We start from the raw sequence: 19,200 nt of genomic DNA, 5'->3' as shown, positions 1-19,200 counted from the left end.
GACATAGTGACAATTTTGCATTCTGTCTGTTTCCCTCATTTTACCTGTGATATATAGCAGTTAGTTATAATTGTTGAAACTTAATGTTGTTATCTAAGCTGATTTCCAGCTGATACAAATACATTGAGTAAGGGTTAAATGGTGAATGATCTGTTTGTGATTAGTATAAAATATATAGAGAAAATTATAAAATATAGAGAAAGTAAAAATTTGGTATCAAATTAGAAAAAAGAAGTCAATGAATCAATATTTGTGGATGATAATTATAGTATGCATAAGTGACCCCAAAAATTCCACTGGGAAACTCCTACAGCTGATAAACACCTTCAGCAGAGTAGCTGGCTACAAAATTAACTCACAAAAATCAGTAGCCCTCCTATAGACAAATTACAAACAGACTGAGAAAGAAGTAAGGTAAGCAATGCATTTCACAAAAGCTTCAAACAATGTGATCTTTGGGGTACATATGTACAAAGAAGTGAAAGACTTGTATGATAAAAACCTCAAGTCTTTGAAGAAAGTGAAAAAGATATCAGAAGATGACAAGATCTCTAATGTTCATGGATCAGTAGGATTAATATAGTGAAAATGGTCATCTTATCAAAAGCAATCTACAGATTTAATGCAATCTCCATCAAAATTCTAACCCAATTCTTCATAGACCTTGAATGGACAATTATCAACTTGTTATGGAAACACAAAAAAATCAAGTGTTGTGGAATATTATTTTGACTAGGCAAAGATGTGTTACATTTGTTTATGCTGTGGAATATTGCTTCAACTATGTTAAAGTGTGTCACATTTGTTTTTGCTGTCTTAGTTAGTGACATAAAGATGTGTTACATTTGTTTGTGCTGCATTTGTTGAATTATGTAAAGATGTACTGCATTTGTTTTCTCTTTCCTGCCTAAGGCACCTGATTAGTCTAATAAAAAACTGAAAGGCCAATAGCTAGGCAGGAGAGGAATAGGCAGGGTTGGTGGGAAGACAGAATAAGTAGGAGGAGAAATCTAGGCTCAAAAGAGAAGAAGGAGGAGAGAAAAAGGGAGAATGAGGGAGACACACCTGGGGCCAGAAGCCAGGCAGCCACCAGCCTTGGAGACAGCAGGAAAGTAAGATATACAGAAGAAAGAAAGAAACAAACAAAGAAAGAAAGGTAAAAAGTCCTGAGTCAAAATGAAGAGAAACAGGTGAAGTTATGAGAGCCAGCAAGAAAAGAGCCTCAGCTAAGGCTGAGCATTCATAACTAATATTAAGTCTCTGTGTCATGATTTGGGAGCTGGTTGGTGGCCCAAAAGAAAAAGCCTGCTATAACCCAGGATATCTAAAATAATTCTGAATAATAAAAGAACTGATGGAGGTATTACCATGCCTGATTTCAAACTGTATTACAGTGCTTTAATAATAAAACAGCATGGTATTGGCATAAAAACAGACAGGCTGATCAATGGAACCAAATTGAAGACCCAGACATAAACCCATATACCTATGGACACATGATTTTTGATAAGCCAGCAATATACACTGGAAAAAGAAAGCATCTTCAGCAAATGGTACTGGTCTAACTGGATGACTGCATATAGAAGAATGTAAATAGTTCCATACTTATCACCCTGCATAAAACTCAAGTCCAAGTTGATCAAAGACTTCAACATAAAACCTGGTACAATGAATCTGATAGAAGAGAAAGTGGGGAATAGCCTTGATCTCATTGGCACAGGAGAATGCTTTCTGAACACAATACCATTAATGCAGGCACCAATATCAACAATTAATAAATGGGACCTCATGATACTAAAAACTTTTGCACAGTAAAGAATGTCTTAGACAAAGTGGCAGCCTACAGAAAAGGAAAAAATTTTACAAGTCCACATCCAATAGTGGGCTAATATAAAAAGCATATAAAGAATACATAAACTTAATATCAAAACACCAAATAACCCAATTTAAAAATTGGGTACAGTTCTAAAGAGGATTATCAATAGAGGGAATTCAAATGGCTGAGAAACACATAAAAGAAATGTTCAACATCATTAGCCATTCAGGGAAATGCAAATCAAAACTACATTATGATCCTGCCTTGTATCTGTCAGAATGTCTAAGGTCAATAATACAAGTGATACTCATGCTGGCAAGGATGTGGAGCAAGGGGGAACAGTCATCCATTTCTGGTAGGAGTGCAAACTTGTGTAGCCACTACAGAAATCAACGTGTCAGTTCTTCAGGGAGTTGAGAGCTGATCTACTTTAAGAACTGGCTGTACCATTCTTGGGCATATACCCAAAGAACGCTCCATCTTACCACAGGAACTCTTGTTCATTCATGTTCATTGCTGCTCTATTCATAATAGCCAGAAATTGGAAGCAACCTAAATGTCCCTTGATAGAAGAATGGTTAAAGAAAATTTGGTACATTTACACAATAGAGTATTACACAGTTCCTAAAAATGTCATCATGAAATTTACAGACAAATGGATGGAACTAGAAAAAAATCATTGTGAGTGAGGTAACCCAGACATAGAAATATAAATATGGTATATATTTGCTTATATATGGATATTAGCCATTAAATAGGTGATAACCAAGCTACTATCCGTAGATCCAGAGAGATTAGGCTCAGTGGGAGGCATTAGAGGGACACATGGATTTCCTGGGAAGGAAAAGTAGAATAGATTTTATGGGTGGATTGGAGCAGGGAGGAAGGGTAGGATGGAAGAGAACAGGAGGATCAGGTGGGAAGAGAGAGGAGAGATGGGATTGAGGGAGAGAATAAGGGGAGAGACAGCTAGAATTTAAGGATGTTTTAGTGGTGGTGTGGAAAACCAGTGCAGTGGAAACTTACTATAATATATGAAGGCAATTGTAATGAAATTTCCAAATAATAAGGGAGATGGAATCCCTACTGGCCATCTTTAGTTATCAAATGAAGCTTTCCATGCTGGGACTGGGTTTCATCCATTTGAGTTGTCGGCCAATGGAATCCCATGGAAATCCCCAAATAACCAGGATGTTGCCAAGACAATAGGTTGCTCTCCACAAACTGACAGCAAGGCCCCATTGCTGAAGACAACACCTACACAACTCATTGAACATGGAGATGACACAGCTGAAGCCTACATAAAACCCGCACCCCCTTGCCGGGCGGTGGTGGCTCACGCCTTTAATCCCAGAACTCGGGAGGCAGAGGCAAGCGGATCTCTGTGAGTTCGAGGCCAGCCTGGGCTACCAAGTGAGTTCCAGGAAAAGGCGCAAAGCTACACAGAGAAACCCTGTCTCGAAAAACCAAAAAAAAAAAAAAAAAAAAAAAAACAAAAAAAAAACAAAAAAACAAAAAAACAAACAAACAAACAAACAAAAAAAAACCCCGCACCCCCATGTTCTAGTTCCATGACATTCTGGTACTCGACACACTACCAAAAGAGAAATGCAAACACCAACGCAATCTCAAAACCTTTGATCTACAATCTGTCCTGCCTACAAAATATGCTATGGCACAAACCTTGTGTGAGTAAATAACAAATGTCTGATTTGACTTCAGGCCCATTCCAAGAGATAGAACCCATAACTGACACTATTTGGGTGACCAAGAACCAGAGCATAGATAGCCGGGAGAGCTAGGGTAAACCCAGATACCACTGTTCTAAACAAAGGTAACAATGAAATGATTTCTAATGATATTCTGTTACTCTCATAGATAGGTACCTCATTCAGTTATCATCAGAGAAGCTTCCTCCTGCAGCAGATGAGAACACAGAGTTCCACAGTCAGATGTTAAACACACACACACACACACACACACACACACACACACACACACATGAGAGAGAGAGAGAGAGAGAGAGAGAGAGAGAGAGAGAGAGAGAGAGAGAGAGAGAGAGAGAGAGAAAGAGAGAGAGAGAGTACTTAGGATAAATGATACACAGTTCTACACAAGATATCTCCCTTAAATCTCTCTCCCCAGATCTCAGGTAACCCCTCAGAAGAGGAGGCAGAAGGCATGGCAGAGAGAGAGGTGATGGAGGACACCAGGAGAACAAGGCCCTCTAAAACCACTGGGCAAAGCTCATATTAACTCACAGAGACTGAAGCAGTATGTACAGGGTCTCCATGGGTTTGCATTACATCTTCTGCATATATATTATAGCTTTAAGTTTAGCACTTTTATGGTACTCCTGAATATGTAAAGGAGTGGGTCTCTGATTCTTTTTTCTTATTAAGAAATTTTCTATTCATTTTACATATCAACCACAGATTCCCCTCTCCTCCCTCCTCCCGCACCCCAGCCTTCTGCCCACAACCCACCCTCCATTCCCACCTCCTCCAAGGCAAGGTCTCCCATGGAGAGTCAGCAGAACCTGGTACATTCAGTTGTGGCAGGTCAAAGCCCCTCCTCTCTGTATCAATATTGTGCAAGGTGTCCCACCATAGGTACTGGGCTCCAAAAAGCCAGCTCATGCACCAGGAATGGATACTGGTCCCACTGCCTGGTGGCTCCCTAAACAGTTCAAGCTAAACAACTGTCTCACCTATCCAGAGGGCCTAATCCAGTGCCATGGGGGCTCCTCAGCTATTGGTCCACATTCATGCATTTCCACTAGTTTGGCTAGTTGTCTCTGTATGTTTTTCCATCATGATCTTGATGTCCTTTGCTCATAGAATCCTTCCTCTCTCTCAATGATTCGACTCCTGGAGCTCAGCCTGGTGCCCAGCTGTGGATCTCTGCATCTGCTTCCATCAGTCAGTGGATGAAGGCTCTCTGATGACAGTTAGGGTATTCACCCATCTCATCACCGGAATAGGTCAGTTCGGGTACCCTCTCAACTATTGCCAGTAATCTAAGGTAGGGCCATCCTTGTGGATTCCTGGGAACTTCCCTAGCACCTTGTTTCTCCATGTTCCCATGATGTCTTCATTTATCATGGCATCTCTTTCCTTGCTCTCCCACTCTGTCCCTGTTCCAGCTCAAACCTCCCATTCCCCTATGCTCTCATCCCCCATCCCTTGCCCTCCATTACCCTCCCCCCCCAGGTTACTCATGTAGATGTCATCCATTTCTCCTTTGCTGGACAATCCATGCATCTCTCCTAGTGTCCTCCCTGCTAGCTAGCTCCCTGTAGCTGTGAGTTGTAGGCTGGTTATCCTTTGCTTTACATCTAGTATCCACTTATGAGTGAGTACATACCATGCTTGTCCTTCTGAGTCTGGGTTACCTCACTCAGAATGAGTCTTTCTGGTTCCATTCATTTGCCTGCAAATTTCATGAAATCATTGTTTTTCACATTTTCTTAATTCATTCTTCAGTTGAGGGGCATCTAGGTTGTTTCCAGGTTCTGGCTATTACAAATAGTGCTGCTATGAACATAGTTGAGCAAGTGTCCTTGTGGTATGATTGAGCATATTGAGTATATGCCCAAGAGTGGTATAGCTGGGTCTTGAGGTAGATTGATTCCCAATTTTCTGAGAAACCACCATACTGATTTCCAAAGTGGCTGTATAAGTCTGCACTTCTACCAACAGTGTAGGAGTGTTCCCCTTGCTCCACATCCTCTCCAACATAAGCTGTCTTCAGTGTTTTTTATCTTAGCCATTCTGACAGGTGGATGACTAAGGATGTTGAGCATTTCCTCAGATGTTTTTCAGCCATTTGAGATTCTTCCATTGAGAATTCTCTGTTTAGCTCTGTAGCCCATTTTTAAAATTGGATTGTTTGTTATTTTGATGTCTAATTTTTTTGAATTCTTTATATATTTTGTAGATCAGCCCTCTGTTAGATATAGTGTTGGTGAAGATCTTTTCCCATTCTGTAGGCTGTTGTTTTGTCTTATTTACAGTATCTTTTGCCTTACAGAAGCTTTTCAGTTTTAGGAGGTCCCATTTATTAATTGTTGCTCTCTGTGTCTGTGGTACTGGTATTATATTTAGGAAGTGGTCTCCTGTGCCAATGCATTCAAGGCTACTTCCCATCTTCTCTTTTATCAGGATCAGTATAGCTGGATTTATGTTGAGGTCTTTGATCCATTTGGACTTGAGTTTTGTACATGGGGATAGATATGGATTGATTTGCATTCTTCTACATGTTGACATCCAGTTATGCAAGCACCATTTGTTAAAGATGCCTCTTTTTTCCCCTTGTATAAGTTTGGCTTCTTTGTCAAAAGTCAGGTGTTCATAGGTGTATGGATTTATGTCAGGGTGTTCAATTTGATTCCATTGATCCACGTGTCTATTTTTATGCCAACACCAAGCTATTTTTATTATCATAGCTCTATAGTAGAGCTTGAAGTCAGGGATGGTATTGCCTCCAGGAGTTTCTTTATTGTACAGGATTATTTTAGCTCTCCTGGTTTTTTTCCCATATGAAGTTGAATATTGTTCTTTCCAGGTCTGTGAAGAATTGTGTTGGGATTTGATGGGGATTTCGTTGAATCTGTAGATTGCTTTTTTGTAAGATTGACATTTTTTTACTATGTTGTTCCTACCTATCCAAGAGCATGGGAGATCTTTCTATTTTCTGGTATCTTCTTCAATTTCTTTCTTTAAAGACTTAAAGTTCTTTTCTCATTCATTTTTATGTCTTATAATATTCTATTGTATGAATAAGCCACATTTTATTTTTCTCCAGTATTTGATAGCTATTTGAGTTGTTTTAACTTTTTTTACTATTAGCAACACACTGCTGTAAACCTTCATGTACATGTTTCATAGGTGCACATTTTCAGTAGTTTGAAGATATATTCCTAAGGGTAGAATTGTTGAGTAACAGAGTAACAATGTTTTGCATTTTGATCAACTGTGAATGAATAGAACAAAATAAATTGCCTGTGATGTGGGGAAAAAAAAGACCTAAAGTTCTTGTCATATAGGTTTTTCACTTGTTCTATTAGAGTTACCCCCAAGATATTTTATGTTGTTTTTGGCTATTGTAAAGGGTGATGATTCTCTGATTTCTTTCTCAGCCCATTTATCATTTATATATAGGAGGACTACTGATTTTTTGAGTTAATCTTATATCCTGCCACATTGATGTATATCAGTTGTTGGAGTTTCCTGGTAGAATTGTTGGGGTCACTTATGTGTATTAATATATCATCTGCAAATAGTGAAAGTTTGACTTCTTCCTTTCCAATTTGTATCCCCTTAATCTCCTTTTGTTGTCTTATTGCTCTAGTTAGAACTTCGAGTACAATATTTAATAGATATGGAGAGAGTGGGCAGCCTTGACTTGTTCCTGATTTTAGTGGAATCACTTTGATTTTCTTTCCATTTACTTTAATGTTGGGTGTCAGCTTGCTGTATACTGCCTTTAGTATGCTTAAGTATGTTTCTTGTATCCCTGATCTCTCCAAGACCTTTATCATGAAGGAATATTAGATTTTGTTAAAGGCCTTTTCAGCATCTAAGGAGATGATCGTGTTTTTTTTTCATTTCAGTTTATTTATATGGTAGATTACATTAACAGACTTCATATGTTGATTCTGTGTCTCAGGAAGCCTCTTCTGGTCCAATGAGAGCTCTTGTTCCAATGAGAGCTGGTGGATTCTGTGTCTCAGGAAGCCACTGGGGTCACAGGGGATGGGTAGGTTTGGGGTAGGACATGGGTCTTGTAGATTGCAGGGTCTGATGGGGGGTTTTAGCGGGGGAGCCTGCCTGTAGGAGTCTTCCCTGCTGTCCAGCAACTGGGGCAGAAATGGGTGGGGGTTCCCAGGGACAGGTTGTGTCTTCCTCTATTTCTTTAAGGGAACTTTTCATTTTTTTTCTTAAGGCCTCTATCATCTTCATTAAGTTTTCTTAAAGTCATTTTCTTCTGCTTTGGGATGTTCAGGTATTGCTGTTGTAGGATCACTAGGTTCTGGTGGTATCATATTGCACTTTATGTTGTTTAATGTGTTCTTACACTGTCATCTCCCCATTTCTTCCTTTAATCTGAATATGTGGAGCTCTAGGTCGCTCTTCCTCCAGTTGGTGCAGGTGGGACTTTTGGCTCCTGTAGTTGCTCTTCTTCTCAATTGGTCCAGGAGGGGGTGTATGGCTCTGGTGGTCACTGCTCCCAATTGGTGCAGGGTGGGTGATGGCTCCGATGGTCACTGATACAGCAGCAGATGGTTGACTTGGAGAGGGGGTGGGGCAGGAAGCTGCTGCCCAGTCTCTGGGGCTCCAATGGCCACAGGTTCTCTCCTTTGTAAGGAAGCAAAAGTTCAGCAAACATCTAGGTGGACCCCAGGAATTCACCACTTCACACTTCTAAAGATGTTTTCCATCTGTCTGGATTCACTTCCGTCATCTTTTCCATCTGTTCAGGAATTTTTTTTCACTGTTAAATGCTCATAATTTTTCAAACTTTTATTTTATGTAGCAGAAATTTCCTGCCTTTGCAACAAGTAACTTTTATAAATTTCTTCATTTGTCATCATAAGTTCATTTTTCTTTAATTTTATATTGTTGTTTTAGCTTTTTGATATATTATAACGATAACATTATTTCTCCTCTCTCTTTCCTCAATGTAAACCCTTTTACATATCTTTCTTTCTCTCTTCCAAATTCATGACTTCTTTTTTCATTATTTGTTGTTCTATACACATAGGTATATGTACCTACATATATATTTCTAAGTCCAGTCAGTATAATCTTACTTGTACATATGTTTTCAGGGCTGACAAACTTATGGGACGCTTTGAAAGCAGTGCTAAGAGAAAAATTCATCACACTAAATGCCCATATAAAGAAGTTGGAGAAATCTCATATTAGTAACTTAACAGCACACCTGAAAGATCTAAAACAAAGAGAAACAAAGTCACCCAGGAGGAATAGACACCAAGAAATAATCAAATTGAGAGCTGAAATCAATAAAATAGAAACAAAGAGAATAACACAAAGAATCAATGAAACAAAGAGTTGGTTCTTTGAAAAAACCAACAGGATAGACAAGCCCTTATCCAGACTAACCAAAAGGCAGAGAGAGAGCATCCAAATTAACAAAATCAGAAATGAAAAAGGAGATATAACAGCTGACAAGGAAATCCAGAGAATCATCAGGTCATATTTCTAAAACCTGTACTCAATAAAATTGGAAAATCTAAAAGAAATGGACAGTTTTCTGGATAGATACCACATACTAAAGTTAAATCAAGACCAGGTAAACAATTTAAATAGACCAATAACCCCTAAGGAAATAGAAACAGTCATTAAAAGTTTCCCAACCAAAAAAAGCCCAGGACCAGATGGTTTCAACTAAAAATTCTACCAGATTTTCAAATAGGAGCTAATACCAATACTCTTCAAATTGTCCCACACAATAGAAACAGAAGGAACATTACCAAACTCTTTTTATGAGACTACAGTTACTCTGATTCCTAAGCCTCACAAAGATGCAACAAAGGAAAATTACAGATTAATATCCCTCATGAACATTGATGCAAAAATACTCAAAAAATATTGGCAAACCAACTCCAAAACCACATCAAAACATTATCCACCATGATCAAGTAGGCTTTATACCAGAGATGCAAGGATGGTTCAACATACAAAAGTCTGTCAATGTAATACACCATATAAAGAAACTGAAAGAAAAAAAAAAAACAGGATCATTTCATTAGATGCTGAAAAGGCCTTTGACAAAATCCAACACCCCTTCATGATAAAGGTCTTGGAGAGATCAGAAATGCAGGGAACATACCTAAATATAATAAAGGCAATTTATAGCAAGCCAATAGCCAACATCGAAGTAAATGGAGAGAAACTCAAAGCGATTCCACTAAAATCAGGAACAAGACAAGGCTGTCCACTGTCCACTCTCCCTATATTTATTCAATATAGTACTTGAAGTTCTAGCTAGAGCAATAAGACAACAAAAGGATATCAAGGGGATACAAATTGGAAAGGAAGAAGTCAAACTTCCACTATTTGCAGATGACATGATAGTATACATAAGTGACCTCAAAAATTTGACCAAGGAACTCTTATAGCTGATAAACACCTTCATTAATGTGACAGTATACAAGATTAACTAAAAAAATCAGTAGCCCTCCTATATACAAATGACAAACAGGCTGAGAAAGAAATCAGAGAAATATCACCCTTTGCAATAGCCACAAATAAAATAAAATACCTTGGGGTAACTCTAAGTAAGCAAGCGAAGGACCTATATAACAAGAACTTTAAGTCCCGGAAGAAAGAAATTGAAGAAGGTATCAGAAAAATGGAAAGATCTTCCATGCTCATGGATAGGTAGGATTAACATAGTAAAAATGGGATGGGGGGGGGAATGGAGTGTGGGAAGAGGAAGGACAGGGGAATCTGTGGTTGGTATGTAAAATGAATTGAAAATCTCTTGATAAAAAAAAGAAAGTAAATGTTCAGAATTTTCATGATATAAACCAGTTTTGTTTTGGTAAAACTGACTTAAGTGAGAAAAACACCACTTAATAGCAAGTTACTGTGTGGAATTGGGTGAGAAAGGATTATCAGAAACAAAAATATTTTAGTTGGGGTTTGGGGATTTAGGTCAGTGGTAGAGCAATAGGCCCTGAGTTCAGTATTCAGCTCTTGGAAAATAACAAAGAAATGTTTTAGCTGAGAAGAAATAGTGTATAATTTCTCATCAGTGAAGGCAGGGAAGAAAGAACATTTTACAGAAAGAGAAGAGAATGGGCATTTGCATTTGATCTATTGGGGGTGAGCTTATTTCAGAGAGATCTCAAGAAATCAATGATGGAAAGCAGATTGTGATGATCAGGAAGGGCAGTGTGTCAGGAAATTTGTCTTCTATAACATTCCTTTCATGTGTTTTTCTGTAAGTCTGAGGGTGTGATAGTTCGCCATCACCATTTTTTCTTTCCAGATACTTAGGTGGATCTTGTCACACTCTACCTGCTAATATTTAGGATATATTAAAGGTGTTGACTCACATGTTAGCTAGATAAGCAGTAAGAGGATTTATGCTTATAACCCTAGAGCTTATATATAGAAACAAATGTGAATAGTATATTTAAAGGAATACATTTCTGAATTATTTAAAAACATTAATTAACAATTGACACTGCTTCTAAAAATAGAAGACTGAGTATCATAAGGATTTTGGTAAACATAATTCACCATATCAAGAAGTTAGTGGATATAAATCACATCTACAATAACAAAGGAAAAATGTTTAGAAAAATTCAAAGCCATTGTGTTTTCTGCTAAGGCTTAGCATGCCAGTAAACAGACAAATCAAGGATAATTTCCTAATCCAATAATTAATGGCTGATTTTAAACCACAGTCAAAAGGAAATTAGAACACTATACCATATGTTGAATTTATTAACATGTCACTTTAGTCTCATCTAACTTCATGATTTCCTGATGTAAGAACCATTCAACAGTGCTGTTATTAGGACCTGTATAAGTCAGGGTTCTCTAGAGTCACAGAACTTATGAAATGAATCTCTCTCTCTGTATATATATACATGGAATTTATTGGAACTTTCAAGGTACAACCCAACTAATCCAACAATGGCTAGCTGTGAATAGAAAGTCCAAGAATCTAGTAGTTGCTCAGTTCCACAAGAGTGGGTGTCTCAGCTAGTCTTCTGTATATGCTGGAATCCCAAAGAAGTAGGCTCCAATGCCAGTGAAGGAATGGATGTTCTGGCAAGGTGAGGGCAAGCAGGCAAAGTAGAACAAAACCTTCCTTCTTCCCATTGTCCTTATATAGGCTTGCAGCAGAGTGGCCCAGATTAAAGGTATATCTTTAAGATCTGGGTTAAAAGTGTGTTGTCTTCCTGCATTGAGATCTGGATCAAAAATCTTTGTCTTCTAGTCTCAAGATTTGGATCAAAGGCTGTTGCCTTCCTGCCTCAAGATCTGGATCACAGGTGTACCCTCCATTTCTGGATTGTAGTTTATTCAGATATAGTCAACTTGACAACCAAGAATAACCATCACAGAACCAAAAGGACATTTCTTTGTTGAACTTCATAAGAATGTACAACATCAACATCAATAATGCCACTTAGGACGTACTAGTGAATCAATAATTATTCCAGTATAGAAGTTAAATGTGGGCTCTTGTCATTCCACATTTGCTAGTGAAATACTTAGATAATGTAACAGAAAAATCCAATAAAATATAACAACATAGACAATTCCTGGGACTTGACAGATTGTTGATGAATAGTTAATGAATAAAGGGATGTAAGAAATCTGTTGGGAGACTATATCTTTGTGAGGTGAAGAAGAGCTGGAAACCATGCATGAAATAAATTTTCAGACCACAGAGTAAGGAAAGAAGTGGAATCACACTTAAAGAATGGAATTTGTGAAAAAGAAAGGACTTTCAAAGTACAGACACTTCACCTTTGGAGACCAAATGACAGCCCAGCACTCACTTTCTATTCCTATTTCTGTAACCCACCTGATCTTCATCGGGACACACAACCTCCCTTAAGACATCTATCATATCTTCACTGTGTGGCCCCAGGAATTTCATGTGGTTTTACACTGAGGCTGGCTTTGTATAATTATAGGTGAGGGGCAATTAGAATATGTTTAATGTTTCTAGCATCTTAATGGCTGAATTACTAGAGCTCCTCATTAAATAAATTGATATATTAATTTCTTCAGGCACCTATATCATTTTTTCCCTTGAGATATGAGTATTTCAGAAAGGAAAAACAACCCCACAATTTTGCATCTGTGCATGTGTTCATAAGGACAGTTTGGCTTGTTTATTTTTAAATAACATTTTAAAATTTATTTTACATACCTACTACAGTTTCCTTTCCCTCCTCTCCTTCTAGTACCCCCTCCCCCAGCTTCCCACCTACTCCCCCTCCCCTTCCACTCCTCCTCCCTCTCCATTCAGAAAGGGGCAGGCCTCCCATGGGCTTGAGCAAAGCATGGCACATCAAGTTGAGGCAGGATTGAGCTTGTCCCCTGTGTCAGGGCAAGGTAATTCAGCATGGCAATAGGTTTCCAAAAGCCAGCTTAGTGCCAGGGACCGGTCCTGATCTCACTGCTAGGAGCCATACAAAGAGACTGAGATACACAACTGTCACACACATGCACAGGGCCTAGGTTGATCCTATGGAGGTTCCCTAACTGTTGGTCCAGAGTCCAAGAGCTCCCACAAGCTTGAGTCAGCTGTCTTTGTGGGGTCCCCCATCATGACCCCTGACTCAGACAATCCCTCCTCCCTTTCTTGAGCAAGACTCTGAAAGACTCCTGGGGCTCAGTTCAGTGCTTGGCTATGGATCTCTGCATCTGCTTCTATCAGGTACTGGATAGAGTATCTTTGATGACAATTATGGTAGTCACCAATCTGTTTACTGTAGATGGCCGGTTCAGGCACTCTCTCCACTATTGCTAGGAGTCTTAGCTGGGGTCATCCTTGTGGATTCCTGGGGGTTTCTCTGGCACCAGGTTTCTTCCTAACTTCAAAATGGCCCCACATCAAGATGTCTCTTTTATTCCTTTCCTCCTCTGTCCCACCTCCAACCCACCTCCCATACCTAGCCCACGCAAACTGCTCCCTCAAGATCCCATCCCTCCATCCCCTCTTCCCCTGACCCCGGTTTCCCAAGGAGATTTCTTCTATTTCCCCTTCCCAGGGAAATCCATGCATCCCTCTTTGGGCCCTCCTTATTATTTAGCCTCTCTGGGGCTATGGATTGTAGGTTGGCTATTTTATACTTTACTCTTAATATCCACTTATGAGTGAGTACATACAATGTTTGTCTTTCTGAGTCTGAGTTACCTCACTCAGGATGATCTTATCTAGTTCCATATATTTGCCTGCAACTTTCCTGAGGTTATTGTTTTTTGTTTTTTTTTTTTTTTTTTACAATTGAGTAATACTCCATTGTGTAAATGTACCACATTTTCTTTATCCATTCTTCGATTGAGGGGCATCTCAGTTGTTTCCAGGTTCTGACTATTATGAATAATGCTGCTATGAACATAGTTGAACAAGTGTTCTTGTGGTATAATTGAGCATCCTTTAGATATATGCCAAAGATTGGTATAGCTGGGTCTTAAGGTACATTGATCCCCAATTTTCTGAGAAACCACCATATTAATTTCCAAAGTGGCTGTACAAGTTTTCACTCCCACCAGCAGTGGAGGAGTGTTCCCCTTGCCCCACATTCTCTTCAACATAAGCTGTCTTCAGTGTTTTTGATCTTTGCCATTCTGACAGGTGAAAGATGGTATATCAGAATTGTTTTGATTTGCATTTCCCTGATGGCTAAGGGTGTTGAGTAATTTTTTAAATGACTTTCAGCCATTTTGGGATTCTTCTGTTGTGGATTCTCTGTTTAGATCTGTACCTCCTTTTTAATTGGATTATTTGATATTTTGATGTCTAATTATTTGAGTTCTTTATGTATTTTGGAGATCATCACTCTGTCAGATGTGGGGTTGGTGAAGATATTTTCCCATTCTGTAGGCTGCCATTTTGTCCTTTGAGTTACAGAAGCTTTTCAGTTTCAGGAAGTCCCACTTATTAATTGTCAATCTCAGAGTCTGTGCTACTGGTATTATATTTAGGAAGTAGTATCTTGTGTCAATGTGTTCAAGGCTACTTCGCATTTTCTCTTCCATCAGGTTCAGTGTAACTGGATTTATGTTGAGGTCTTTGATGAACTTGGACTTGAGTTTTGTGCATGGTGACAGATATGGATCTAATTGCATTCTTCTACATGTTGAAATACAGTTATATCAGCACTATTTGTTGAAGATTTTTTTATTTATAATTTTGGCTTCTCTGTCAAAAATCAGTTGTTTATAGGCATGTGGATTTATATCAGGGTCTTCAATTTGATTCCAATGGTTCACATGTCTGTTTTGTGCCAATACCAAGCTATTTTTCATTGCTATAGCTCTATAATAGAGCTTGAAATCAGGGATGATGATGCTTCTGAAGGCTCCTTTATTGTACAGGATTGTTTTAGCTATCCTGGGTTTTTTTCCATATGAAGTTGAGTATTGTTCTTTCAAGGTCTGTGAAGAATTGTGTTGGGATTTTGATGGGGATTGCATTGAATCTGTAGATTGCTTTTGGTAAGATTGCCATTTTTACTCTGTTGATCCTACCTATCCATGAGCATGGGAGATCTTTCCATTTTCTGATACCTCCTTCAATTTCTTTCTTTAAAGACTTAAAGTTCTTGTCATATAGGTCTTTCATTTGTTTGGTCCGAGTTACCCCAGAATATTTTATGTTATTTGTGGCTATTGTAAAGGGTGATATTTCTCTGATTTATTCTCAGTTCACTTATCATTTGTATATAGGAAAGTTACTTTTTTTGAGTTAATCTTGAATCCTGACTCCCTGCTGAAGGTGTTTATCAGCTGTAGGAGTTCCCTGGTAGAATTTTTGGGGCCACTTATATATATTACCTTATCATCTGCAAATAGCAAAAGTTTGTCTTCTTTCTTCTCAATTTGTATCTGCTTGATCTCTTTTTGTTGTCTTATTGCTCTAGCTAGAATTTTGAATACTACATTTAATGGATGTGGAGAGAGTGGACAACCCTGTATTGTTTCTAATTTTAGTGGAATCACTTAGAGTTTCTCTCCACTTAATTTGCTTGCTCTATATTGCTTTTAGTATGTTTAGGTATGTTCCTTGTATCTCTGAGCTCTCTAGAACCTTTATCATGAAGGGGTGTTGGATTTTTTCAAAGGCTTTTTCAGCATCGAATGAAATTATCGTGTCGTTTTTTTCTTTCAATTTGTTTATATGATAGATTACATTGACAGATTTTTTTTTCCGGTGGACATCTTTATTAATCATCATCAACTTCTCCAAACCTAGAGCTGGAATTTTATCTCATTTCCATGCCGAGTCATGAATGGTGACAAAGCTAACCAGAGACTACTCCAAGAGAACTAAGCTTTTACAGCTCACTTTCTGTTACAGGCAGAATATAAATAGATGCACTCTAGAATGCACAATGGTTTAGTCACTAAGGAACTTAAATGGGATCTTGAAGAATGTAGACAAATCCCGATGCAGTAAAGACGAGCTGAGATGCTGTGCAACTGTTTAAGGGTTCCTGGTGCTGCATCTCGGCCACTAGCTGAATCTTGCGCTAACACCAAATGGAGATGCGGAAAACATACTAAGTTGACTTAGGGGCTGTGCACAGGAACCAAAAGGCAGGAAAATACTAAACATTGCTGAGAGCATCCACCCCAGGAAGGACTTTACCTTTCAGGAGCTCAAGACTGGCACCACCCCCAGTGCTCACGTGGCTGACTTTATCCTCCGTATTCCATTTGGCACAGCAAGTGGCAGTGTCTCCACCACCTATGATAGTGATGCAACCCCTAGAAGTGGCTTTTACCATCTCATCCATGAGGGACTTGGTTCCCCTGGCAAAAGCTTCCCATTCAAATACCCCAACAGGTCCATTGCAAACAATCTGCTTAGCTCGAGCCACGGCCTCAGCATATTTCTTGCTGCTCTCAATACCACAGTCCAAGCCCATCCAGCCAGCAGGTATACCCGAGGCCACAGTAGCTTGGCCAGTCTTGGCATTCTTATCAAATTTGTCAGCAGTGACAAAGTCAACAGGCAAGGTAATCTTCACACCATTCTTCTCAGCTTTGGACATGAGATTTTTGACAATCTTGGCTCCTTCTTCATCATACAGAGAAGTTCCAATCTCCATGTTGTTGAGCACCTTCAGGAAGGTAAAAGCCATTCCACCACCAATGATCATCTCATTGACTTTGTCCAGCATATTATTGATCAGCTGGATCTTGTCTGCAACTTTCGCTCCTCCCAAGATAGCCAGGAAGGGTCGTTCAGGACTCTCCAAAGCTTTGGCAAAGTAGTTCAGTTCCTTCTTCATCAAAAATCCACCAGCCTTCTGTGGCAGATTCACGCCCACCATGGAGCTGTGGGCTCGGTGCGCAGTCCCAAAAGCATCATTGACATAGACATCCCAAGTTTGGACAGTGAGGCTCGGAAAGCATCAATTTTGGCTGGCTCAGCTTTAATCTTGTTCCCAGAAGCATCTTTTCCCTTCCCTTCTTCTACATGAAAGCGGAGGTTCTCCAGCAGGATGACAGTGCCAGCTGCTGGGTTGGCACAGGCATTCTCAACTTCTGGGCCCACACAATCCTTTTAGAACAGAACATCCTTGCCCAGCAGAGATTTGAGTTCTGCGGCAACTGGCTCTAAGGAGTACTTGTCAGGCATGGGAACACCATCAGGCCGGCCCAGGTGGCTCATAAGGACAACCGACTTGGCTCCATTGTCCAAGCAGAATTTGATGCTTGGGACAGCAGCCTTGATCCTTTGGTTATTTGTGATCTGGTTGTTCTTCATAGGAACATTGAAGTCCACCCTCATCACGACCTGCTTCCCCTTCACGTCCAGCTTGTCCAAAGTCAGCTTGTTAGAAAGCGACATTTTGGCAACACGGTGAGATCAAGAGGCACGGACCCGAGGAAGAGCGACAGATTTTTTTTTTTTTTATGTTAAGCCATCCAGACATCTCTGGGATGAAGCCTACTTGATCATGGTGGATGATTTTTTTTCGGGGATTCAGTTTGCCAGTATTTTATTAAGTATTTTTGCATCAATGTTTATGAGGGAGACTGATCTATAATTCTCCCTCTTTGTTGCATCTTTGTGTAGTTTGAGTATCAGGGTACCTGTAGCCTCATGAAAAGAATTTGGCAATATTCCTTCTGTTTCTATTGTGTTGAACAATTTGAGGAGTATTGGTATTAGCTATTCTTTGAAATTCTCTTGGAATTCTGAATTGAAACCATTTGGCCCTGGGATTTTTTTTTTGGTTGGGAGAGTTTTATTGACTGCTTCTATTTTCTTAGGGGTAATGGGTCTATTCAAATAGTTTATCTGGTCTTGATTTAATTTTGTTATGTGGTACCTATTAAGAAAATTGTCCATTTCTTTTAGATTTTTGAATTTTGTGAGGGAAGGTTTTTTGAAGCATGACCTAATGGTTCTCTGGATCTCCTCAGTGTCTGTTGTTATGTCCCCCTTTTCTTATTTTGTTAATTTTGATATTCTTTCTCTGCCTTTTGGTTAGTTTGGATAAGGGTTTGTCTATCTTGTTGATTTTCTCAAAGAACCAACTCTTTGTGTCATCGATTCTTTGTACTTTTCTCCTTGTTTCTATTTTATTGATTTAGCCCTGAGTTTGATTATTTCCTGCCATCTACTCCTCCTGGGTGAGTTTGCTTCTTTTTGTTTTAGAGCTTTAATGCATGCTGTTAAGTCACTAGCGTGATATTTCTCCAAATTCTTTTTGTAGGCACTTAGTGCTATAAATTTTCCTCTTAGTTCTGCTTTCATTGTGTTTGACAAGTTTGGGTATGTTGTGCATTCATTTTCATTGAGTTTGAGGAAGACTTTCATTTCTTTATTTCTTCCTTGACCTAGTGGAGATTCAGTTGAGACTTGTTCAGTTTCCATGAGTTTTAGGCTTTATGTAGTTGTATTGTTGAACTCTAACTTTTCCCATGGTGCTCCAATGAAACACATCGGGTTATTCTGATTTTTTAAATATCTGTTGAGATTTACTTTGTGAGCAAGTATGTAGTCAATTTTAGAGAAGATTCCATGAGGTGTGGGGAAGAAGGTATATTCTTTTGTGTTTGGGTAAAATGTTCTGTAGAACCTCAAGTCAATTTGGATCAAAACATCTGTTAGTTCCCTTATTTTCTGGCAGACCTGTCCATTATTGAGAGTTGGGTGTTGAAGTCCCCTACTATTAATGTGTGGACTTGAGCTTTACTAATGTCTCTTACACATATGGGTGCCCTTGTATTTGGGGCATAAATGTTCAGATTTGAGACTTCATCTTGATTAATTCTTTCCTATGATAAATATGAAATGTCCTTCATCTCTTTTGATTAATTTTAGCTTTAAGTTTATTTTGTTAGCTATTCAGGCAGCTACACCAGCTTGCTTATTAGTTTCATTTCATTGGAAAATCTTTCCCCAACTTTTTACTCTGAGTAATGCTTGTCTTTGAAATTGAGGTATGTTTCTTATATGCAGCAGAAGAATGGATCCAGTTTTATTTTATTTTTTATCTATTTTGTTAGCCTGTGTCTTTTTATGGTGAATTGAGTCCATTACTATTTTTTGAGTCCATTACTATTAAGAGATATTAATGACCAGTGATTGTTAATTCCTGTTTTTTTTGGTTTTGGTGGTGGTAGTGGTTGTGTTTTTCTTCT

The 19,200-nt window shown here is 38.9% G+C and overlaps 1 pseudogene; it reads right to left on the bottom strand.

The window, feature by feature from the left end:
- Positions 1–15,739: 15,739 nt before the first annotated feature.
- On the bottom strand, positions 15,740–17,436 carry LOC102918190 (phosphoglycerate kinase 1 pseudogene; annotated as a pseudogene).
- Between the last annotated feature and the right edge of the window lie 1,764 nt (positions 17,437–19,200).

Source organism: Peromyscus maniculatus, chromosome 7 (genome assembly GCF_049852395.1).
Source record: "Peromyscus maniculatus bairdii isolate BWxNUB_F1_BW_parent chromosome 7, HU_Pman_BW_mat_3.1, whole genome shotgun sequence".
Lineage (NCBI taxonomy): Eukaryota > Metazoa > Chordata > Mammalia > Rodentia > Cricetidae > Peromyscus > Peromyscus maniculatus.
The sequence above is the reverse complement of the archived record's forward strand: the minus strand, read 5'-3'. Positions and strand labels throughout refer to the sequence as shown.